We start from the raw sequence: 8,452 nt of genomic DNA on the forward strand, positions 1-8,452 counted from the left end.
TTTCGTTGAAGAGCTCTGCAACTACCATCGCTATTTGCCTGCTGCGATGGAACATTACTGTGACTGCGTTCCAATACTCACCGTAGACGGCAAAGTAGACGGGTACAGCGGCCATGTTAAGTTTCATTCCAATTCTGAGGAAGCCCTCGAAATAAAAAAATGCCTTCGCTAACACAGCATCGAAGGCAAAAACGATGCAGGCCACTTTGCTTTCCAAACAAGATGGTGGCTCAGCCGAAAGCTTGGAAACTTGACGGGAAGGTTGTCTGCGCACAAGAACACCTAGCCACGCTTTCCTATGCGCTTAATGTAAGTCAATTGTGTTTTTCGTAGGTACGCATGCCCTAAGAGTTAAAATTCAATATAGAAATATGTGCTTTATTTAGCTTTTTCTTGTCGCAGCGAGATGGTGTCCCGTCGCAGACGCACCTTTCCCATCGCGTTTCAGACGGTTCCAGACGCGTTCCGTACTTCGGCTCGAAGCTGTCTCGTTAGCTGTCTACGTAGGCTGTCTCCTATCCTGGCCAGAATTGAAACACACCCTGTGCCGCATTCGCCTAGCGGTTAATTTTACTAAAGCTTACTCATTTCTTACTTAAATGGCACACACACCCATATACAGTTTTTAAAAGATGATCGAACACGTCTTTGGTTTTCGTCCTCGTTAGATCGTCTAGCGTGAGCTTCGTCGATGTGTGTTAAACTAGCTGGGTTTAGGCCACATTTAGAGGCAAATATTCTGACTGTGGGTCTATGGTGTAATGACCACGTGGTCCCGGCACTAGTGCGGCCATGAGACACTCATAGCTTCTGTTGTTAGTCGGTGCTTCTGCTCGGATTGACCTGTTGTGAGCCTGTCTCATTGCAACATGGCTTCGCTCGTCTGTCCCAAATCTTGAACGCACCTGCATAGTCTAGCTCTCTGAGCTTAGTCAATAATAGAATTGCTACCTGGCAACTCGTGCATTGCACCTGAACTCTCATCTGAACCCGCGCGCGATATATTAAGCCCGCCAGAATAGTTTTCTCCTCGGCACTGCGCCGCTGCGGCAGTGAGACGCTTGCCGCTTCTGTTATTATAAATTAGTTCCCTGGATAATGCCATGTCCCTTAAAAGTAATAATTGATGTCTTGTTGCGCTGTCGGGAGGAGTAGCGCTGTGACACTGTCAGCATGTGTTTAGCTTTCCGCAGCTACAAGCAAAATTTTGTTTATCTGTTACGAAAATTGTTATCGGATGATGTATTATCAAGCGTATGCCTCCTAACACTTATTTCGATATTGTACGTCGGATTGCAGCAGATCAGCAGCAATTTTAGAAGCTCACAGATTAAGCGACATACAAGACGCAAGAGACGCCTAGGTAATACGCCTGAATTGCATGGTCGCCCTTCACAAATCCGCCCTTAATTCAGGTGGCACACCTCTAACAAACCCACAGGTGTTTGTTGGCTTCTAATAAAATCCACAGGTTGTATCATGAAGCTTTCATGCCAAAGCAATAAAGGACTTCACTGAGAATAGGCTGCGTTAAACAAACGTGCCTTTTTCCTTTCTGTCGACGACAAAGAGGGAGAAGGCAGAACGACGTCTCATATTATAATCATCTAGTTTCGCAACAAATCGCGCAGTTTTGCTGGTGCCTGAAGACTCCTGGCTTTGATGGGAGAGCCTCCCTGCAAAGCTAGCTATAGAAAATATGGCCGTGGATCCGTCCGGCGGCAGAGACAAACCACCTGCTCAGAAGCACCTCAGTTATTCAGTCGCTTCTCACGCTGCTCATTCCAAGCTTTCTTGTGCCAGGTCAGAGGATTCGGATACTTTCATACCCGCTAAGCATTCGTTTTCGCCGCGCGCGATAGGCCTAGGCCGCGCGGACATTTTTGATGGCTGCCACGTTTTTGATGACGTGAAAATGACGAAACGCTCCTGTCAATTATTCACACTTCGAACGTTTCGTCTGCTATTGGAGCAGAACGGGCGCGAGGTCCGTCCGTTAAGAGCGGACGGAGACCGAACGACTAATGTTGGCTCGGATAGGATACGAGCGTACCCACTGACTTAGTGAAGAGGAAATGTTGCTTTGGAATGGTACGTTTGCGTCCAACTCAATCCAGTGCGGCACAATTGTTGTTGAGGAAATGGCGCTCCCTTTTTCGTTGAATTTCCCGTCGCCTGTGCCATGGGCGCGCTCGCGCTGAGGCGACGATTTGAAGTGCGTGATGCGTTCGAGGAAATGGAAGAGGAAGAATTCCGGCGTCACTTTCGTCTTTGGAAATGGACAGCGCTTTCTTTGTGCGACGAACTTGATCCCATTATCGGATGCCAGCGGGCCAGCGGCATTTCCACGGAAAGGAGGGTGTTGTGCACATTGCGCTTTCTCGCTGCTGGAAGCTCCCAGCAGAGCGTCGGTTCAGAAGAAATGATAGGAATGGCGCAGTCAACTGTCAGCGACACAACTCACGAGGTCGCAGAGGCCATCATCGATGTTGGCACCCGAGAGAAGTGGGTGAGCTTCCCCTTGACCCCGGATGGCAAGGCGAGGGCGAAGGCGGCATTCGCATGGCACGGGCGGATCCGCAATGTGCTTGGAAGTGCAGACGCCACACTGATTGCCATACATCAGCCACAAGACCTCAGTTGAGGCTACACCGAGAGCTTCATGACCCGCAAGAATTATTATGCACTCAACACCATGGTCGTGAGTGTCATTGAAGTACTTTTTTTACAATCCGTGTTCGGCTTTCACACTTTCCGATCGTATAAATGCTAGGCCCGTTTCAACATAAACTATTGATAAGAGTATAACGTGCTAAAATACTGTTGGTGCTTCGGACCGAGTGCGTCTTCTATGAGGTTTAAAGCTCACGTTTCAGTGAACGTTATCTCTGGCAACACGTGCGCCTTTGATAGCACAGAATAAGTATTTAAACCTTTATATGGGATGCGATACATATATTTATATTATGCGTTTGAGATATTGTACAACATAAGAAGAAATAAGTACCAATTGTGATACTTCAGAAGGCTGGCAGGAAGTTACAACTATGAAGTAATGAACTAGAAATAACTTGGAGCCTATATTCAAGCGCGCTTGCGTTTGTCAGGGTCTTTATGAGGGGGTGTGCTAGCTGAAACCTTGGTTTTAGAGTGTTAGCTACTTTCTTTTCAGGAAAAATTTAGTTTTGTCTCAGTATCCACACTTTAATTTACTTTTGGGGAAGCTCATACAAAGAAATGCTTTCACGCTATCTTGTAACACCATTTTGCGCCCATTTTTTATTCAATATGTGAGCGATGCAAGGGGGGTGCCATGACTCGTGGGTGTGGTGGCAGAACCCTCTGGGCAGCTGTCTCGCATCACAGCTGCAACCTGGTGAATGTCTGCTAGGGAAGTGGTGCAAATGTGTACGTCTTCCACACAGAGGCCACATGTCATGTTTTTACGATACAGGAGACTCTGCGTAAGCCTTGGAGCCTTGGCTGCTGACGCCAGTGCCCGGACGCCCAGCTGGCGATACCCTGAGGGCCGATTTAACAGGGCGCACGCCTTCATGCGCAATGTTGTGGAGAGATGCATCGGGGTACTGAAGAGCAGGTTCCGCTGCTTGCAGCGCTACAGGACGATGCTCTACAGTCCCGATCGAGCAGCGACAATCATTGGTGCTTACGCTACTCTCCACAACATTGCCTTGGAGGCAGGAGAGCCGCTGTTTGAGGGCGACGACGTGTGCCCGGATGTGCCGGGTACCGGGTGTGCTGCCTGAATAAATACGGGTGCTACCACCGCGGGACATTTATTTAAGGGGGAGGCGGCAGTGCAGCGACGTGGTTAACCTGTTTCGAGGTCCATGGAACGCGCATGCTACACACGTCGCACCACCGCCTCCTTCAGTTCCGCCGGCAGCACAGGAGTAATCTTCAGGTAGCTGCCTGGTAAATTGTCTTGCACAACCTACTGTTAGCGATGTGCAATTTAGCGGGGCGTCCATTGTAGGCATCAATAACGGGTGTTTCTGTGGTATCAGACGTGACTAACATAGAAAAATTTGGTTTAAAATGCTAGGCCGCGAAGGTAGCGCACATCTGCATAATAAGTGGGCAGAGGTGCGCTAAAAGCAAAGTAGTATGGTGCTGTGGCTTCTCTGAGATGTTTGCTTCAGTTAGTGATCGTATGGCATGAACAGCAAAGTTCCTGTAGTTGCTGCCTATCTATATGCACCAGCATTTTCCTTGAAGACTGGAAGAGAATTAATGCAAACCAGTGCAAATGCTTTATTCTCTCTTGTTACAGCTTCAGGTACATCTAAAGTTTGAACTGTACAAACATGCTTCTTGCATTATATGCTGCCATTAGGGAACAACGCGATCCCTCTGACTCGAATAAATAAAGTATCTACTTCAGTTTTTTTTTTCATGTAGACATTCAGCTGGCCATCACGATTGTCGAACGCATTGCATCCTGTTGCGTTCAACAGAAGGTACAATTTCAGACAAGTTGTTTCATGTATCTCGGCAGGAAAAGCAACAAGTCAGTCTGACTATAGTTTGAAGCATTGCCGTACAAAACGTATGTTTTAGCCTCACACACCTCACCCTTGTAACAGCATTAGAAGCATCACAGTACAAATTAGCATGCTGCATAATAAACAGCATGACCACGAATTAGGAACGTCGACAAAAAATATCACAGTTTCCAGAATATGAAGTCAGCAGAAAGCTGTATTGAAATGCAGTAGCTTTCAACGTGTATGTAACATGTGCAGAAGTATCACAGAAACGTGTAATTATTGCATCGCATTTGTCGATGCTTATGAGATTGCAAAAAAAAAAAACAGACACAGAGCACGCGTACCATGCGCATGTGTCTCACATGTCCTTTTCAATAAAATACAGTGAGCTCGCAAGGACATTTTTCTTTTTCCATTTAAATGTCACACCAGCTCTCAACAAGCACTTGCCATTTTACATGATTCAGTTAACAGTTGGCTGGAGTTAAAGCACAAAACAAAAATAGATTGAAAGAGAAACAATACGGCACGACAGCACTATTTCAGAGGAAATGAAACATTGCACCGTCCGCTTCGGCCTTTCTTTCGTGTAGCCCCTCGCTCGACAAAAAAGAAATTGTAACGCCCGCTTGATCATTCCCTCCTTGTAGCCCCTTGCTCCCCTTGCTGGAGAGACGTGCTGAGGGCCTGCGCCAGGACCCGGATGTGGTGGCGCTCACGCAACTCCTCACCATGTTGCTGCACCAGACGCTCCATAGCTGCAGCCTGGCGGTCGGCCGCAGCTTTTTGTTAGCTGGCCTCGTCAGCGAGACGTTCAGGAGCTGTGGCCTGTCGAACAGCCACCTCTCGAAGCCACCTCTGTTTCATATCTCGAAGCACCTGTAATCCAAGAAATATGCCAATAATGTTAAGCTCTGCAGAACATGCGCACATTTTTCTCTCCCTAGAAAATTCACTTGCCCAACAGCATCCATAAATGGTGTGGAGTTAGACGGACAAGCAATACACTATCTTTATTGACAGACAAACGTCGCTGTATCTCATATGCTGCGATCTCTTCAAACGCATCCCTCAAGTCGAACAATTATCGAATTTGCAAAAGCGTAATGACTATTCACTTTTTTTGCTTGTAGAATTGACGCATTGATTTCGTGCAGGGACCACGCTTTTGAAAAAAAAAAAAAACATGATTACTTAATATTTAACCTTGTATGAGACTCCCAGAAGTTTTAGATTGTCCTCACTGCTGTCATCGTTTGCTTTCAAGCCTGTAAAACATAGTTGCGGTCTACGTTGAATGCATGTGTCATCTACATATGTGTTCTCATTGAAAAAAAAGTCGCAGCAGGATGTCTGTCCTGCAAAGTGAGAGGATTATTAAATTTCTTCCCTTTTTAATTTGTTCAATGCATCTGGTATGTAGGGGTGTAGGTAGAACATTCCCTGCCCGTTTGTCACCTGTCCTTGGGAGCAAAGTTGCTCATGCATTTGGGCAGCTATCACCATTGATGTACAAGTTTTCCCTACGTGTACAACTGTTAAGTATATTTAATCAGTGAATACGTGTATGTAACCTTCACTCCATGCAGTGTGATAAATTTGTGAGAAGAGAAATGTGTTTCTTTCTTCTTGTACTTGCGTAAACGCAATACAGGCATGACATAAAATGATCAATTGACCATTACAATGTCGTTGGCCTGGCCTAGTCTGCGGGAACACTGGTAGGACATTCTTGACAGCGACTCCCCGATGTCAGCACGTCGAGGCACTCGTCGAGGCGCTCGTCGAGGCGTAACTGGACGGGAGCTCTGCCTGAAGGGGGGCTGCGCTGCTGTGCACCTGCATTTAATTTAGAAGAGTAAACACAACGTAACCTTAGAACATTAGTTATATGCTGCTGTGAAAACATGAACCATGAGAAAACACGTTGGAGCTCACATGACAAGCCCCTGGTGCCTACAGCCATGCCAACTGAAACTGTCGATGCCTGCCTCTCGGCGGGCTGCTCGCTCGAGGCGCTGACCTGCTGGCTTGGGTCGGGCTCCAAAGTCGAGCTGGGGCCTTCTTCCGGTGCCTAAGTGTCAAAAACTTGCCAAAAGGAACGCTTCGCAGCGCACTGATGCGTTACGATGACTATACAACTAACGCACTGCTGATAATGCTCGCGAGCGACAGGCAGCAAATGTGTACTAATGAACCCAACCATTACTGCAAACGCGAAAACGCTACTTTTCGTGAATATAAAAGCACAAACCATTGACGAAGAATTAACGCGCCGCAAAAAAAGTTTTTCTGGGCAGGAGCCCCACTGCATTTCCCCTTGGGTACCAAATCCCAGACGTTCTCTATTTTACCGCTTGTTCCGCTTAAAAACCGATGACATTCATGCGCAAACTTACCACATCGTCCGAAGACTCGAATAAGAGTCCGCGCACGCCGGTGAGGGTCAGAGTTCCAGAAATCTCCAGGACGCGTCCCCGCCAGCCAGGGAGGTGGCCGCCACCCGTGCTACTGCAAGTACAAACGCACATTGTAACATGGGCGCAGCACACCACTAATAAGCGTTCACTCACTTTCGGTTCTCCCTTGCCGAGGCGCCATGGTGCCGCGCCTCGTGCACTTGTTTCCGCCACAAGTTCTGCCGCTGCTCAACTGTCTTGGAATTGGGGTCCTCGGCATTAAGCGCCGCTGCCAGTTGCCCCCAGAGCCGTTGCCTGTCGGCCACCGTCAATCCGGGGCTAAGCGCACACGACCGGCGCGCCAGAAAGGGATGCTCCTCCATAAAACAAATTATCAAGTCTTTCTCACTCTCCGACACGCGTGGACCCAACCTGAAGTTGCGGTGCGACGGCGTTCAACTGCTTTATGGGCAACAGGCGGACTGAGAGAACGAGCGCAACGGCAGGACTTACGGCTTGCGCAGAGCCCTTTGTGTGCATACCATGCATACACAGTCATGGTGGAAGTAAACCTTAAAATGCGCGCAAACAGCGTCAGCTTGAAACAGCGCAGTGGCTAGCGACCCTACGTAGCGACCAGTGAAAATATAACCACTAATAAATTATTTTACTACTGAGTTAATCGTAAAGAATAATAATAAAATATGTCTTTTTTTCATATTACATATATATCTATTAAAACGCGAGAAACGATCAGCAATACACTATACCATGCCGAAGCAGACGACAAAGAGACGACGTATACACCCGGGGTGTCACCCTCGTCTATTGGCTGTACTCTTCCTTTCGTTCTCACAAAGTCTGCAGGCGGCTCACTTTGTGACGTCGCTCCTGTGAACGTACGTTCGAAAAACGAACTTGTACAAGATAGCGCTCAGGGGTTCAAGAGGGTCACGTGAATCCACGGAAAAATCTCATTGCCGTTGATACAATAGAGGACAAGACAATGCAAACTCTGCTTGGTTTCTCTGAAGTCTGTAGTGCCCACACGTGGGTTTATATACAAGACGGCGCGCATGTAACAGCTGATGTCATATCTTAGGTTGACTTAAATCTCAAAGATGGCTTATTGAAAAACATGATCACCACCACGTAATATTATCAGCGTTAGAAGACTGGGCTCCTCAAAATGTAGGAAAATTCTATTTGCCAGTGAAAAGCTGCCTAGTATTCGACCTTATGTGCCAAGACCAGCACAGTGCCATAAATGTCTAGAGGTTGGTCATGTACAAGATTTGTGAGCAAATGTTGTGGTGTGTGCCAACTGTGGCGGGAACCACAATGCCAATTCCTGTGAAAGTCAGAGAACTCCGTGCCCTATCCGTAATGGTCAAAGAATGTCCCTCATTGAAGGACGAAATAAAAGCGCTGAAAAAGAAAGCCAAAATTGAGGCATCAGTAGAGAACACGCAGTCGCAGTGGTCATCCAGTTGCTGCATATGGCCCGTGTGAGGAAGCAGCGGCCGTTCAAAGAATTGCACA

Source organism: Dermacentor variabilis, chromosome 1 (assembly GCF_050947875.1).
Source record: "Dermacentor variabilis isolate Ectoservices chromosome 1, ASM5094787v1, whole genome shotgun sequence".
NCBI lineage: Eukaryota > Metazoa > Arthropoda > Arachnida > Ixodida > Ixodidae > Dermacentor > Dermacentor variabilis.